The 17,753-nt window shown below is 41.0% G+C and overlaps 1 protein-coding gene and 2 pseudogenes across 3 annotated transcripts in view; 2 read left to right on the top strand and 1 right to left on the bottom strand.

Moving 5' to 3' along the window:
- The window catches only part of LOC306647106 (olfactory receptor 7C2-like), a gene marked incomplete at both ends in the record, with an annotated part of 117,072 nt that overhangs the window by 18,272 nt on the left and 81,047 nt on the right, over window positions 1–17,753 (bottom strand). The gene's annotated exons all lie outside the window — the stretch shown is intronic.
- LOC306645924 (olfactory receptor 7A10-like) lies at window positions 5,845–6,772 on the top strand (annotated as a pseudogene). Its single transcript has one exon. The product of its transcript is annotated as an olfactory receptor 7A10-like (transcript).
- On the top strand, window positions 15,322–16,249 carry LOC306645923 (olfactory receptor 7A10-like; annotated as a pseudogene). The gene has a single exon. The product of its transcript is annotated as an olfactory receptor 7A10-like (transcript).

The following is a 17,753-nucleotide window of genomic DNA, read 5'->3' as shown; positions in this document are numbered from 1 at the left end:
TTTCATCCCTGATGATTCTTCTGCATAATGAAGTTGGTCTAGAATTGATTTGGGTCACCTCCTAACGGCTGACATTTGGGGGCAGGGATCTGTTCTGAGCAAAGTAGTTGATTGGCACTCCTTACAGACATTGCAAAAGAAAAGTATCTCTATTTGAGAACCACAGGCTCAGAGTTTGAGAAATAGACATACCAAGCCAGAATTCAAATGAAGTTCCCATTTCTACTTCTTAAAAAATTCACATGTGTCTTGATACAGAGTCTCCTTGAATTCCTGAGACTGGCCTAGAAATCATAATCTTCCTGCCTCAGGCTGTCAAGTGGTTGGGATTACAGGTGTGTTCCTCCACGTCTGGCCAGTCTCAGCTTGATGTCTAACATTTGTGAGCCTTGTTTCTGCAGGGGCAGTGGAGTTCATAATTGTACCAACACATAAAATAGACTTAATAGAGTAGACTTCACTAAAAGTGAGACTGCCCAGCTCCTGTCAGATGTTAAACTTAGGCTATGGTGCATACAAAAAAAAAAAAAAATCACCTCATCTTAGTAAATATTTCAAAATGAGAGATAATTGGGAGCATCTCACTAGTGTTAAAACTATAAATTTCTTGATAGTGTTAGGATCAAGAAGGTAAGAAGTGTAATGCCCAAGGCTTTACACCGGGGGGACACAATTCTCACAATTGTTAAAGATGGCATGAATAATTTCTGGGAATATCAGGTGTTTAATCTGCAACACATATTAGTGCTCTCAAGATCCATGAGCTCAAATATAGACGAGCTCATCCATGTCCGACTTAGAAAACACTTTCAGTCAAAGGAAGGATGAAGTTTAGGTGGCTGGACTTCTGGAAGGCAGTTGAATTCATAGAGGAACAATAAAGAGTAGGTTTACTGGACTATACATGAGTCTTTTGGGAGCAGAGGATCAGCAGGAAGAATTTCTTTCCTTTCCAGGCCAGTGTTCCTCAGGGGAACAAGAGGGAAATGAGCCTAATGAGAAGATATAGGGAGCTTAACTCTGCTCTGATGTGGTCCCTCAGTGCACAGCTTTGTGCTGGGTGGGACACGGTGGTGTCTTTTGAGGTCTTCAGTCTGTGTAAGGACCTGACACTTGAGTCCTTCCTGCTGTGTTTTCTGGGGACAGAGCTTCAGTCACCATCAAGTCCACACAGGCAGGACCTTGCAATTCCACAGAGAGACCTTCCTCTCAAAGCTGGTCTCCAGGTGAGTCTGAGAGCTCAGTGGACGCTGCAGGAGAGCATCAGAGAGAGTGGAACCCAGGACTCTTTAGCTGAGGTCAGTGGAGAGTTATGCAGATCTAGTCCAGTGCTGGGCTGTTGTGGATGTTTGCTGTCCCGATTGATGATTTATTCAAAGGGCTGCATTGATTCACAACACTCAGGTGAGAAGTGAACATTGCACTGATTAACGCAGGGTTCACTGGTGAGCATGAAGTGGAGCTAACAGAGGCTAAAGAGAAGATGGGAGGGAGGCGTCCAGTGCTCTCAGAGAAAGAAAGAGGTCCAAGGATCTTTGCAATTAAGGGAGTAGAGGAATAGGGATTAACTGTGGAGGGACAAGTAGTTAGCTTAGGTCTTTTTTTGATATCTGTCTACTTAAGACAAGATATATTTGATTATGTTTGTGTATTGTTCACAAAGATCCTGAGTAAAGCTCTTGCAAAAATTATCTTGCCACAAAAGTTCATTCAACACGTTTTAAAGTGTTCCTCTGCATATTTATTTGAAAAAAATATTATTTCACAGGTGTGTACAAGTATGCCTAAGAGTCTTACTTTGCAATGATTTGAATACCTGGGGGGTGGAACACTTTTGTGGGTCTGGAAGCCAGTTGCTTGTGCATTGCAAAGTGTCTGTGTAAGTTTCTCTTTTGTGAACTTGATGGAAGCTTTTCTTCCCCCCTTTCCAATGTATTCCTTAAGACAGTGTATTCACACACTGCCTGTTGGCCATGTATTATTATTTTTTAATGTAGGTGAAAATATATTTGTGGAGAATATGTGAAAACATGCATTTTGCAAGGTTTAATGTATCAATTGGTGGTATTTGATTTGCACATGGTTGTTTGAAACAATTGAGTGATTTATTTAATGTTCTTCATTTTGAGTCCTTCCTTTAAATAAAAAGTATCCAGTGTCCTCATGTGTCTTTATTGCTAAGTCACTGTTGATGTTATCCATCTCATTTTCACATGTGTTATTTCTTACTGTGTCTTTTTGAGATAAAAAAACATTGTTTGGAAAGGTGTCATACTTAGTGATCAATGGAATATAATTTTGCTTATTTCTTTTTTGACTTAAGCTCGATTTATCTTTATTAAGCATAGTTTAATTCATACCTCTTTATATTACAGATTCTAAACCTTTATATATTGATACCTGAGTGCATATTAGAAGAATATCCTTCATTTTCTATTATTTCCTGGTGTTTGACCAATGAATATTGAGTTAGTAACTCTGGTAATTTTATTAACTAATTCCTATTTTATTTCTTTGTGTTAGATATTTTAGATTTTCTTTCAATTAGTGCCTTTTGAATTAATGTGTTGACATTCAGCCCTGAAACCTAAAAATATATATGAAGAGTGCATTTTTTATAAAAGTTGGAAAAATTTAAAGTTCAATATAATAGCATGCAGCATGGTGATCAGCAGAGGTTAGGGAAGGTAGGGGTAGAGGAGACAGGGAAGATGGATAATGGGTACCAATATAAATTTACACAGGAGGAAGAAGTCCTTTTGGTGGTCTTTCACAATTTTTTCATTCATTTAGTATTATGTCAATGCTGCAAGATATTTTGCTATTGCTAATTTCAAAGAATGGTTCTCACCATGAGTGATAGTTCTCCCCCAGGGGACGTAGAGCTGTGTCAAGAGAGATTTTTTGCTGTCAAACAGGGGAGGAGTCATGAGAGCTCAGGGACACTGCTAAATATCCTACAAGGCACAGGGCAGCCCCAACCTGGAAGAATAATGAGACCAGAATGTTGCAGGTGAGGACTTTGAGAAGCCTTGGATAAAGGAACTTCTTCACCTTTCACATTCATCCCTGTCTACAGATGTCACCAAGAGGTGGAACCCAGTGCTGTGTCCTCCACCATCCCAGAGAGTTCTTTTCTGTTTGAAAATTCCAATCCCATCAGTCTAGGAGCCCTTTGGGGTCTTTTCCAAGGCAGAAGGGTGTGACAATGATATTTTGTTGTTTTCTTAAACTATGACTGGTTTGGGGCTAATCATCAGCATTTCAAGTGATTTCACAATTATCATTTTTCCACTGACTAATGGTGTAATTTTTTGGATCATTAGACAGTTTTAAGTTTTATTAAGTTGTATATGTCTATCTTCTTACTGCTGAGTGTCTTGTCCATGATGTTGCTGCTCACTGTAGGTTTCATACATAATGTCTAGAAGTTCATCTCCAATGTGTTTTGCATTTTAACACTGAGGTCTTTAATGAGTCTGAATATTGGCAAATGTGTGAGCTAAGAGACCAACTTTATCTTCTGCCACACAGAAGGCTGTTTTGTAGGCATTTATTCCACCGTCTAACTTTTTCCTGCCAGATGGCATTTAACGTTGTCTCATGTGAAATGCCTACAGAGTTTATTCCCAATACAACAAGGGATAACTGATCATTCATCATCTGCCAGAATGTCAAGGGAACATGGTATGTTATATTCTAGCATGTCAAAATCTTTGTAAATTTAATTATTAATCATATTGGTATTTTAACTTGCTGTTTGATATCCTTTGCCAGTTCCTTTTTGTTTGTTTGTTTGTGCTGCAGGGGTTCAAACCCAGAGGCTGGTTCATGCTGGGCAAGTGCTCTACCACTGAGCCCCATTGTGGCCCTGCTTCAGGCTCCATTTGATTTGTTTAATAGAGTTGTTTAGGAACAACTCAGTGGAATCTGGTTTCCCTCTCCTCCCATTCTTTGAAGAACATAAGTGCCGTTTTCTTAAATTAGTTGCTATGTAATTTTACATCACATTCAGGAAACACAGAGGTGAACGAAGCCACAGGTCTCTGCTCATTTGGATCTTGTGTCACAAGGGCATAGGTTAAGTAAAGGGAAAGAAATGTGTTATGACATGTGTCCCCAGGCAGACAACACAGGGAGTAAAAGGACAGAACTGTTACAACACATGTGTGATTGTATAGAGAGTGGCCTGGGAGGCCTTTGCATGTTGGACAGAGACCAGAACTAGGGCTAGAGTGAACCCGTGGGATTTGTCCAACAAGACATTAAAATCCAAAGTCCCCTGACCCTACCCCCCTCAAAAAACCCCAGAAAAAATGAAAGATGCTATACAAGGAAACTGAGAAAGGGGCCTACTTCATCTTCCTGTGACCAGTTCACAGATAATTGGTAAATAACCATAGGATAGGAAAAGGAAAAAAACAAAATCTTCTCTTTCTATCTAAAAACATGCCAAATTTTTCTTGTGCTTTGTATATATCCTTTGCAAATTTTTAGTTTATTCCCCTTGATTGTTTTTGTCTTGGGGTCTTTTTCTATAAGGTACTTGAAGCCATGAAGACATCATTATTCTTGACTTTGGACAGTTTTTTTCTGCTACTTTGTTACTTTTACAGACCTTCCAGGAGACCTGGGTTGGGATCCCACCAGAACCACGGGCGTCTTCTCTTCCCATTAGTCTCTCAGAGACAACTTGAGCTTACCACCTTATCTCCAGATGTGTTTCATTCCTCTATTTTTTGCTCTGAGGTTATTGACATCTTTCTCTCTGTTTCTCCCCTCTGTCTTTCAATGCAGAACAGAATCTGACAAAGTTTAATCCCATGATTAATTGTCTCCAGGAGGACATTCTGGTTACCATTTCTACATTAGGAGAAGATAATCTGCTCCATTCAGCTTTTATCATCCGCTCCAGCAGCCTAATGATGTGGTGAGAAGGTCAGAGGGTGAGTGGTGGTGGTGTTGAGTTGTGTGTGTGTGAGTGTGTGCTGTCCTCAGGGTAGGGTACTGGGACTCAGATATTCCAACTGTCTGTTATAAAACACAGGGCAACTCAACCGTCAGGGGTAGTAAATGGTGTGTCCATTTCAATTCTTTGTTTCAGCCACCTTTTTTGATCCTGTCTCCAAAAGACCTGAATAGAGTTTCAGAGGAGAAAAAGTTTACTTGGTTCTCATGATTTCAGAAGTCTCATTCCCTAGATGGCTGCCATCATAGCTCTGGGTCAGAGGTGAGGCCAAAGATCTTGACAGAAGGGCATGGAGAAGCCAAGGAGGTGTTTCCTTAGACACTTTCATCTCATGCAGGATGTAGTATGATTTCTTTTGGCAACTTTTTGAGGTTTAATTGACGCTCCAAGGACCACATGTATTTAATGTGTACAATACAAGTTGTGCATAATTCACATTGTACAATTATGCAAGTATTCATATGCAAATCTAGGATGCAAAGTGGAAAACAGGTACACAGAGGAAATAAACATGTGCTTTGTCTATCTGCAAACGTCTTTGCCCATCATTGGGGTGCAGGAACTTTTGTTGTTGAGGCCTGGACAGTGCCTGGAACATGGCCAACACTTCAGATGTGCTCCTCAATGGTAAGACATAACTTCTCATGGAATGTGCTCACTACATGAGCTCTTAGGAAAAGCTTTTGTGAGAGAGGAATTCCTCATCAATATTGGCTCTAGGAATGCCCTAGGATGACCAGACCCAGAAATAAAAAAGAAATCAGCTCCTTTACTGAAAAACAAAAAATGTCATATTTCAAACCTATTAGCGATGTCTATATGTATGAAAAGAAGTCATTTTATTTTCTTCCCTTTCTGATAGTAATAGCCACCACATGGAACCAGGAAACAGCACAAGAGTTTCGGAGTTTCTTCTTCTGGGATTTGCAGAGGAACTAGAACTGCAGTCCCTCATCTTTGGGCTCTTCCTCTCTGTGATCCTGGTCACTGTGCTGGGTATCCTGCTCATCATCCTGGCCACCATCTCAGACTCCCAACTGCAAACGCCCATGTACTTCTTCCTCTCCAATCTGTCCTTTGTGGACATCTGCTTCACCTCCACCACCATCCCAAAGATGCTGCTGAACATCCAGACACAGAGCAAGGCCATTTACTATGCAGGCTGCATCACCCAGATGTGCTTTTTCTTGGTTTTTGTAGAATTGGGCAACTTCCTCCTGGCTGTGGTGGCCTACGACAGGTTTGTGGCCATCTGTCACCCCCTGCACTACACTGCCATCATGACTCCCCAGCTCGGTGGTTTGCTGGTTCTGGTGTGCTGGATTCTGAGCATCCTGCATGCCCTACTACAAAGTTTAATGGTGTTGTGAATGTCCTTCTGCACACATTTGGAAATCCCCCACTTTTTCTGTGATCTCATCCAGGTGGTCCAACTTGCCTGTTCTGACACCTTCCTTAATGACGTGGTGATGTGTTTTGCACTTGTGCTGTTGACTACTGTCCCCTCGCAGGCATCCTTTACTCCTACTCCAAGATAGTGTCCTCCATCTGTGCAATCTCATCAGCTCAGGGCAGGTACAAAGCCCTCTCCACCTGTGCTTCTCACCTCTCCGTGGTCTCCTTATTTTACTGCACAGGCCTAGTTGTATACCTCAGTTCTGCTGCAAACCACAGCTCACACTCCAGTTCAATAGCGTCGGTGATGTACACTGTGGTCAACCCCATTTTGAACCCCTTCATCTACAGTCTGAGGATAAGGACGTAAAGAGAGCCCTGAGAAGGCTCTTTGGAGGGAAACTGTAGCAGGTTCAGAAGCCCATGCCCCTGACTGCAGGCAGCAAGCCTCAGAGCCAGAGATGGGATTCTGATGAGATTGGGCATGTGAAGCTTCCTCCTTCTATTGATTTCCTGCAGATTCACTCCTCTGAGTTCAACCTCTCTCCCATTAACAACCCACTTCATTCAGTCTCCTGATTTCTATGATGGTTGGTAATTTTTTACTTTGTGTTTTTTTCTAAGTTCTTCAGAATGTTGTACAAGAAACCTTTGGAAATTCTCATTTAAGCCATGGTACAGAAAGGATTTAATACAAGTCATTTCTTCCCTCTTGAAATACATCATGTCAATTAATGTTTCTTCAGTTTTACTGAAAAATATTCCTGTGTTGGCTATGTGTATGCAGAAGCAGAGCACTGGGCCCCTGAGGAGGATTTAGTAGTTTGTAGTAGATGGAAATGTTTCACTGAAGTATTTCTCCTTTGCATTATCAATTCTGTGTACGTCAATGCTTTAACTGCTCCTCTTGGTAATTTGAACTTTAGTATAATGGTGTTGATTGTGATAGGTTACCGGGGTCATAAAATTAAATTAAAACTTAAGCCAATATATTCAAAAGTTCTATTGATTAGGACTGAGACATCCTTTGGAGATTGTTATTCTGCTTGCTACAAGTTCTTTTTCACAGTGATTTTAATTATGTTTCGAGAGCCCTTGCATGGAATTATTGGATGAACATGGTGGAGCACACCTTTAAACCAAGAGCTTGGAGGTTCAAACTAGAGTATGATCATTTTGAAGCCAGCCTGGAAAATTAGGGAGACCAAAACAAACAAACAAACAAAGAAACAACAAAAAATAGGGCATATAGCCCAAGGGAGGGCCACATCTGGGGTCAATCTGTAGTATGATGATACAATCATAAAAACAATAGCAACAACAGCAACAATAATACAAAGAAATCATTACAGTCATTAGAGTGAGTGAACACATTTCTTTTAAAAAGTACTAAAAAGTAATACCATATAAAGAGAATTTTTGTAGGAGAAGAACTAAAACTATCTACACCAGACCCTCACAGAGCTTCACAGCCTTGCTCCTCAGAGAGAGGTCCCCAGACCAGGACCTGCAGTAACAGGACCCCCTTTGTCAAGTTAGAGTGCAGAGTTTCTGAAGCCATATTCTTCTGCATAATGAAGTTGGTATAGAATTGGTTTTGATGACCTCTTCACTCGTGACATTTGGAGGCAGGGCAATTATTTGTGTTGGGAGCTGTTGTGGGTGATGTAGATGTTTAGGACCACCATTCAGACTTTATCAAACATTTTCCAGTGGAATATCTCAAGTTGAAAACCAAAGGCCCAGTGCTTGGGAACTGGAAACATCATGCCAGAATTCAATTTCAAATAAGGTTCTTTACTTTTCCTTAATGTAATAGCATGGGTCAACCGCTTTCTGCAGTGGATGGAGTTCCTAATAGTATCAATACATAAGATAGACTTATAGAATAGACTCCATAAAATGAAGTGGCCCATTACCTATCAGGTATTAAGCTCAGGCTATCATGCATAAAAACAGCAAATCACATCTCTTCCTAGTAAACACTTTGAAGTGAGGGACAAAATGGAGCTCTTAACTTGTGTTAAAACTCTATTTAATGACAGGTTGGGAAAGGACCACGTAGACAAGAAGTGTAATGCCCAAGATTTAGACCAAGGGAAACAGATTGCTCACCCTTGTTACAGAGGACATGACTCTCTTCTGGGGTATTGGTGCTTTTTGTCCAGTAAAGGTCCATGTTTTGAAGGCACATGAGCACCAGTTGAGATGAGTTCATCAGCGTCAGACTTAGAAAACACTTTGGCCAAAGTGGGGATGAAGTGCCAGGAGGCTGGACCTCTGGAAGCCAGGAGGATCAATAAAAACTAGGTTTACTCGAACATAAATGGGTCTCTTGGGAATGGAGAATCAGCAGGAAGAATTTCCTGTCTTTCCAGGTCAGTGTCCCTCAGGGGGACAAGCAGGAAATGAGCCTAATGAGCTGATATAGGGAGCTGTACTCTGCCCTGGTGTGGTCTCCGTGCACATCCTTGTGCCAGACAGGACATGTTGGTGTCCTTTGAGGTCTTCGGTCTGCTTTGAAGATCACCACTTCACTCTGTCCTGTTGTTTTTTTCGGGGGGCAGAGCTTCAGTTACTATCACACCCACCCAGGAAGGATATTGCACTTCCATAGGGAGACATTCTTCCCAGAGCTGGTCTTCTGGTAAGTCTAGAGCTCAGTGGACACAGCAGGAGCGCATCAGAGAGAGTGGAACCCAAGCTTTAGCCCAGTTCAGTGGAGAGACAGGTGGACCTAGCCCAGAGCAGGGCTGCTGTGGGTTCTTGCCGACCTGATTGATGATTGAGTCAGAAGGGTGTGTTGATGCATAACAGTTAGCTGAGAAGAGAATGTTGCAATGATTAATGCAGGGTTCACTACTGATGAAGAAATGGAGCTAACAGAGGCTGAAGAGAAGATGGGAGGGAGGCGTCCAGTGCTCCCAGAGAGAGAACAAAGTCCAAGCAGCTTTGCAATTAAGGGAGTAGAGGAATAGGGATTAACTGTGGAGGGACAAGAGAGTTAGAGCACTTTTAAATTGTATGTGTGCTCAAGAGGAGAAATAATTGATTAAGTTTGTTTATTATTTACAACAATCCAAGTAAGAATCTTGCAAATACTATCTTAGGATAATAGTTCATGGGACACACATTTTAAAGTATTGTTTGCTCTATAATAATGCTGAAAAATACGGTTTCACAGGTGAATAGAGTTATGCCTTGGATCCTTACTGTGGAATGCTTTGCATACCTGAGAGACTGAATATGCCTGTGGCTTTTTCAGGTATTTCCTGGTGTGTTGCAAAGGAATGTGCTGGGTTTTCCATGCTTACTTGAGAGAATTCCCTGCTGCTCTGTTTTCTAATATAGTCTTCTTAAACGTTTTTGAGTATTTTTTTCTTCCATAGACTGTCTGTTTTCATGTACATAGAGGTGCTTTGGTTAGGAATGTGTGAACGTTTGTGAATTTTGTAAATTCCAGTCTATGAATTGGTTGTACCTGCACATTGCTTTTTCTGAAACTATTGGTGATTAATTTAGTATTGTTTGAGTTCTTGTTTTAAATTAAGAAGAGATAGTGAGCATTCTCCTGCATTTCTAGTGCTACATCACCTTAGAGACCCATTTCCAACTGCTTCTCAGAACTCTGCTATTGCTTACTCTTGTGTTTTTGGTCTTTTTCTACTCAGTGCATTGCTCCAGAAAGGTTTCATCTTTAGGCATCATTGAAAGGCATTCATGCTTATTTCCCTTTCAATCCAAGTTCATTTCATCTTTGTTTGCGTATTTTAACATACACAACTTTCTATGGGAGATATCAAAACTTTACCTAGTTTCGCCATCCAGCTGTTTAGAGGACTTCCTTCCTTTTGTCTTATTTGCAGGTGTTTGGCAATTGAGTCTCAAATTCATAACCCATGTTGATATCACTAACTAATTCCTATTTTCCATCATTCCATTGGATGTTTTAGACTTTTCATTCCATTTCATTTCAATCAATGCATGGCGAATGAATATATTAAAAGTGACATGGAACCCTGTCAACATGTACAGGGGGCTTTTTTAATAAAGAATAGGGGAACACTTAAGACTCAGTAGAGCAGAATGCAAGCTGGTGGTCAGCAGAGGCTGGAAAGGGAGGGAGGAGTCAGGGAGATGGGATAACCACTGCAACCACAGTCACAGGGGAAGGGGCTCGTGTCCCACCCACACAGTGGGAAGTTCTCAGTGAAGCCATTCCTCTTATACAGTGTTATGTCCAAAAGTTTATAATCCTATGAAGCTAACATAATATTAATTCTAAAACACTATACTAGTTTTTTTTTTTTTTTTTACTATTTCAAGGCACATTTAATTCAATATCAGAGGGTAATACAAAGGTCCAAATTCAGCAAAGGAACACAGTCCCCCATTACCCCAAGGACCATGCTGTTTTAACATGTGACTTTGAATGAGATGGGATTTCATAAAGTTCACTACTGAAAAAAACAATGCGGTGAGTCTCATCACAGCCAATATCCTTATACAATCTAGTTGTGAAATGAGTGTTTACATTGCTTCAAAAGTTTAAACCTAAGTTCTAAGTTCCACACAACACCTTCATGTTTGTACAGTCCTCAGTTAAGATCAATGACAGTATTTGCAACCATTCAACGAACAAACCTTTGATGAAAACCATATTGATTTAAGGCTGTGTTATGTGATGTAGATCCCTAAGCTAATGCTAATGGTTAAATACATGCACGACTTGTACTGGCATCTATTATTTGACTTTCTCATGAGTGTTATATGTTGGTTCTCAGCAAAAAAAAAAAAAAAAAAAAAAAATCACCTTATTTGAACCAGAAGTTCAACAAGAATCATAAAGTCTACAGACTTATTGGCAAAACGAATACAGAGTGTCTCTCAGTCATTAGGCTCAAGGTTAGAGTGATGCATATTCTGTTTTGTCATTTTACCCAAATTTTACATGTTCAATTCATGATTCGAAAATCTCTAGGTTTTCAACTCTCCAACTGTCTGAAGACACAGTGGGCCATCACTTAACACTTCTGTTTCTCACTCTATTTTCTGCAAATAGAATATTTCTCAAATGTTCTGCCTGTTTGAGAAGGGGAATTTTCAGAGATGACTTCTTTCAGAATAGTCAGATGACATCAGGCCTCAGAAGCAGGGGAAGAGGAAGAGAAAAATTGGAAACACAAGGTTTGCCAGGTAAGTTTTACATAAACCAATATAAGCTGCACAGTATGAGGATGTGACTTCTCTCTTTCCCTCCCCTCCCCTCCCTCCCTCCCTCCCTCCCTCCCTCCCTCCCTTCCTTCCTTCCTTCCTTCCTTCCTTCCTTCCTTCCTTCCTTCCTTCCTTCCTTCCTTCCTTTCTTGGGTCACAATGCTGAATCTGGGTGTGGAAATGAGCACTTGGGTGCCTCACCCCAGCTTTCTCTCTTAATGAGACTGTCAGGAAGCCTTGACTGGGGAGTATGATTTGTTTACCTATCAGGCCTAAACTTCCAGGCACTCAGTACTTTGGGTTTGTTCCAGTTTGTCTTTAGTCTGGCCCAGTATTCCTACTTTCCTTTTTAGGAAAAATGAGTCACTCCCTGGATCTCCCATTGTTGATCTTGGTGGGCAACCCTGGGCGGCTGGACTTGCTTGGGGCACTGACTTTGAGAAGGACACTCTTGCCTCTCTTGTTGCTCTGTTGCTTCACTCAGTCCAGCCTTTTTGGGAAGAGGTTCTTCATTGGTCATTTGAATCCTTTCTAGGCTGTGGCTGCAGAGGGTCTGCCAGTCACAAGGACCAAGGCCATGCTGTTGTCCTCCCACTGCAGCCCCAGAGCCTGCCTTCATACTAGTTTTTGATTACACGTTTTCCATAAAGAATAATAAAATTTAGAAATTTCTAACACAGAGAATTGATGAATGTTTAAGGAGAGACAAGTACTAATGACCCTTATTGGAGCATGTTATATTGCACACACGTGTTGAATGATCACACTAGGCCCTGCTAGTGTGCACAGCTATTATGTCTCAGTTAAAAAAATTCAGAGTGAGGCTGATGTTCGGTCATAGAGCACTTGCTTATCATGCAAAAGGTCCTGGGTTCACTTGTAGCCTTGCAAGGAGAACCCAAACATAGCAAAGCAACACAAAATGAAAACCAAACCAAAAACCAAAACAAAGTGCAGTAGATACCTTTCTCAAAAGACTGAAATAAATTTTAATCAATGGGACATATTGCAAAAAATGGAAACAAAATGCATAAACTGATTGCTTTAGATGAAAATAATAATTACACAGCAAACTTACTAACCCTGCTACTCTGTTTTCCTGTAAGTTCTTAGTTTATGTTTGAACTTTTCTTCCTATTCTGCCTGCTGACAAGCTCATATGCTCTTCACAAAAATGCAGGTTAGGATCCTGTGCACATTGCACACGCCCTGTATTTCGTGCTGTGGTCTGTTCTAGCTCGTCCCTTCTTTCCTTCTCTCTCAAAGATGCCTGTTGTGTTCCTTCCAATCAACTAACAGAATGCACCTTAGATATTTCAAATGATGCAGGGTGATTCACAGTGAGACTCTGCCACCCATACTTTTGGTGGTCTTTCTTATTTTTGTAAACATTGCTTCTATTATAATCAAGGCTGCCAAAATCTTCTGGCTATTGTTAGTTTCAAAGTGGTTCTCAATGACGAGTGATATCTGTGTCTCCAGGTGACATTGAGTAGTGTGCAGAGACTTCTCACATCAAGAGAGCTCAGGGGTGCTGCTTAATGTCGTACAAGGCACAGGACAGCCCATCCCAAAGTGTAAGCTGACCGGAATGTTGTAGGTGGAAAGATTGAGAAGTTGGGAGAAAGAAACATCTTCAGCTTCCCTGTCCCAAGCCTGTCACCAAGACATGGCACCAGTCCCTTGTCCTCCACCACCTCAGAGAGTTCCTCTTTCCTGGTTGAGAATTCCAATTCCCACCAGTTCAAAGGGCTCCTTAGGGTGTTTTCCAAAGCAGATGAATGTGATGATATCTTGCTGTTTTCTCGAACAGCTTGGAGGCTAACCTTCGTTCTTATCACCACTGTTTTGATTCTCCCTGTTATTGATATCTGTCTATTTTCTACCATTATCAGCATTTCAAGTGATGTCACAATTAGTGTTCCTCTACTGACTATTGGGGTGATTTTTTTGACTATTGAACAATTTAAAATTGTATTTAGTGATCTGTGCTTATCTTCTTATTCTGAGTTTCTTGCTTACAGTGTCGTAATTCACTGTAGATTTCATATATAGTGTCTAGATATTCATCTCAAATGTGTTTTTGCATTTTTCCACTGAGGTCTTTAAACTGTCTGAGTAATTGGTAAATGTGTGAGCTAGGAGATCAACTTCATCTTCTCCCGAAGAGATGACAGTTTTATAAGGATGTAATCTACCACCTACTTTTCCTATCAGTTGGATATCTAACTTTGTGGTTATATGAAATGTCCACATACACTCGTCTTCATTCCTGATTCATTCCTAAGAGATAACTGAGCATTTATCACCTGCCACAATGTCATAGGAACATTACCTGTATATGTGTGTACACAAAGACTTTGTGAACTTAATCACTTTTGGATGTTGATATATATATTTTTATTATTGTCCTGTTGATATTTTAACATGCTGCATACCATTTTTTGGTTCTTTCACTTTTTCTGCTGTTCCTCCTTGTTTGGAAAAACCATGAAAATAGCATCTCCAGGATCTCAGGGTGTTGGTCAGTAAAGAGTGTCCACAATCAGAGAGAAAGCCCTGAGTTCCACGCTCAGTGTGCACACGTGCATGCACACACACACACACACACGCACACACACACACATAAATACAACCTCGTATCTACTGTCTCCGCTCAACCTGATTTTGTTTTTCTCATATCTGCTTCATCATCAGTCATGTAACATGATTATTCTTTTGAAAACAGGATTATTGAGTGGTAATGAATGTCAAAGGGCCACACATATTTGATGTGTAAAATTCAGTGAGTTCCCACATATGTCAACACATGTGATATACCCTTAGCACAAAAATATAATGGGCCTGTGATTTGACCCATGCCCATGTTCCTTGTCCACCATTGGGACATAGGAGCTTGTGTGGTCAAGCCCTCGGCAGTGCCTGCAATTTGGTCAGCACGCTGCATGTGTTCCTGGGTGGTAAGAAAGAATTTCTCATTAAAAGTGTGCAATGGCTTCATGTACAACCATCAAAATGAGAAGTTATCCTCCACTTATATATGATGTGTCAAAATACATTCTACTGTAATGTATAAGTAATTAGAGCAAATAAAACATATTTAAGAAAGTGTACAATGTGTGAACTGCAGAATAAAGTTTGCAGTTAGACAGAAATTCCTACTCAGTAATGGCATTAGTGATGCCCTAGGATGACCAGAACCAGAAAAAACAGAACAAAACAAAACAGAGGTCAGTTTTTTCGTTTTCTTATTTTTTTTTGTTTGGCAAGCCATCCTAACATTATTTTTACTCTTGGAATAGAGTGTAATTACTTTCATTTAAAAGAAGCAAAAGAATCATATTTTCTAATATAATTACTCAGTATTATTTGATAGGAAGCAAAATGCCACACTCTTCTCAAGAGTCCACATATAGAAACTGGTTTGTGTTGGAAAATATAAATTGTGTCATTTCTGTTGTTTTGGTACTGGGAATTGAATCCAGGGTCACTTTTCCTCTGAGCCACACTCCGGTGTTTTTATTTAGATACAGAGTCACAGAAAGTGACTTATGGCCTTGCTAAATGGCTGAGGCTGGCCTGGAACTTGCAATCCACTGCCTCAGCATCCAGAGTCAACGGGGTACAGTAATGTGCCATCAGGTGCAGCTGAATTTTCCCATTTCAACTAACCCAGTCGTGACCCTATGTGTAAAGAGGAGTCATGCTATTTTCCTTTTTATTTTGGTAGTCACATCCACCACATGGAAACAGGAAACAGCACAAGAGTTTCAGAGTTTCTTCTGCTGGGATTCTCAGAGGACCCAGCACTGCAGCCCCTCATCTTTGGGCTTTTCCTCTCCATGTACCTGGTCACTGTGCTGGGGAACATGCTCATCATCCTGGCCACTAACTCAGACTCCCACCTGCACATGCCCATGTACTTCTTCCTCTCCAACCTGTCCTTTGTGGACATCTGCTTCACCCCCACCACCATCCCAAAGATGCTGGTGAACATCCAGACACAGAGCAAGGCCATTACCTACACAGGCTGCATCACCCAGATGTGTTTTTTCTTCATTTTTGTAGAGTTGGACAACTTCCTCCTGGCTGTGATGGCCTATGACAGGTTTCTAGCCATCTGCCACCCCCTGCACTACACTGCCATCATGAACCCTGGCTCTGTGGTTTACTGGTTCTGGTGTGCTGGTTCCTGAGTGTCCTGCATGCCCTGCTACAAAGCTTAATAATGTTGCAACTGTCCTTCTGCAGAAACTTGGAAATCCCACATTTTTTCTGTGAACGTAACCAGGTGGTCCAACTTGCCTGTTCTGACACCGTCCTTAGTGACATGGTGATGTATTTTGCATCTGTGTTGCTGGGAAGTGGCTCCCTTGCCGGCATCCTTACTCCTACTGTAAGATAGTGTCCTCCATCTGTAAAATCTCATCATCTCAGGGCAGGTATAAAGCCTTCTCCACCTGTGCTTCTCACCTGTCCATTGTCTCCTTATCTTATGGCACAGGACTTGGTGTGTACATTAGTTCTTCTGCAACCCGCAACTCACACTCCAGTGCCACAGCCTCGGTGATGTACACTGTGGTCACCCCCATGCTGAACCCCTTCATCTACAGTCTGAGGAATAAGGATGTAAAGAGAGCCCTGAGAAGGCTCTTTGGAGGGAAACTGTAGCAGATGCAGAAGCCCATGCACCTGATTGCAGGCAGCAAGCCTCAGAGACAAAGATGGGATTCTGATGAGATTGGGCATGTGAAGCTTCCTCCTCCTATTGATTTCCTGCAGATTCCCTCCTCTGAGCTCAACCTCTCGCTACCATTAACAACCCACTTCATTCAGTCTCCTGCTTTCTATGATGCTCAGCATCTTTTTACTTTGAGTTTCTTTGGTTTTACTGAAAAAATATTCCTGAGCTTGGTTATGTGTATGCAGAAGCAGAGCACTGGGCCCCTGAGGTGGATTTTGTAGTTTGTAGTAGAGTGAAATGTGTCACTGAAGTGCTTCTCCTTTGCTTTACAATTCTGTGTATGTCAATGCTTTAACTGCTCTTCTTGGTAATTTGGACTTTAGTATAATGGTTTAGTGTAATGGGTCATAATATTAAATAAAAAATTTAGGCCAAGATATTCAAAAGTTCTGTGGATTAGGATTGAGCTAATTGAGATATCCTTGGAAGATCATTATTCTGCCTACTACAAGTTCTTTTTAGCAGTGATACTAGTTTTGTTTCGAGAGTCCTTGTATGCAATTATTGACTGGACACAGGGGAGCACACCTTTAAACCAAGAGCTTGGAGGCTGAAGCTGGAGGATGGTCATTGTGAAGCCAACCTTGCAAGTTAGGGAGAATCGAGCAAACAAATAAATAAATAAACAGGGCATTTAGCTCAGGGGTGGGCCACATCTGGGGTCAATCTGCAGTATGATGAAATGATAATAACAATAACACAGCAACAATAATACAGAGAAATCATTACTATCTTTAGAGTGAATGACCACACTTTCTTTCAAAAAATACACAAAAATAATAACATAAAGAGAATTTTGGCAGGAGAAGACCTAAAACTATCTACACCAGACTTTCACAGAACTTCACAGCCTTGCTCCTCAGAGAGAGGTCCCCAGACCAGGACCTGCAGTAACAGGACCACCTTTGTCAAGGAAGAATGCAGAGGTCCTGCAACTACAGTAGACCTATGGTCTCAGCATTTGCATCCTTGATGATTCTTCTCCATAATGAAGTTTGTGTAGAATTGGTTTTGATGAACTCTTCTCTGCTGACATTTGGAGGCAGGGCAATTATTTGTGTTGGGAGCTGTTGTGGGTGATGTAGATGTTTAGTACCAGCATTCAGACTTCATCATATATTTCCAGTGGAAAATATCTCAATTTGAAAATATCAGGCTCAGATGTTAGGAACTGGAAATAATATACCAGAATTCAAATGAGGGTCTTTTCTCAAGTTAATAGCATTGGTCAGCCCAGTTTCTGTAGAGGATGGAGTTCATAATAGTATCAATACATAAGGCAGACTTCATAGAAGAGACGTCCATAAAAATGAAGATGCCCATTACCTATCAGATATTAAGCTCAGGTTATGATGCATACAAAGAACAAATCACATCTCTTCCTAGTAAACATTTTGAAGTGAGGGACTGAGTGGGACCTCTTAACTCGTG

Source organism: Sciurus vulgaris (genome assembly GCF_902686455.1).
Source record: "Sciurus vulgaris genome assembly, chromosome: 16".
NCBI classification, from domain to species: Eukaryota; Metazoa; Chordata; class Mammalia; order Rodentia; family Sciuridae; genus Sciurus; species Sciurus vulgaris.
The sequence above is the reverse complement of the archived record's forward strand: the minus strand, read 5'-3'. Positions and strand labels throughout refer to the sequence as shown.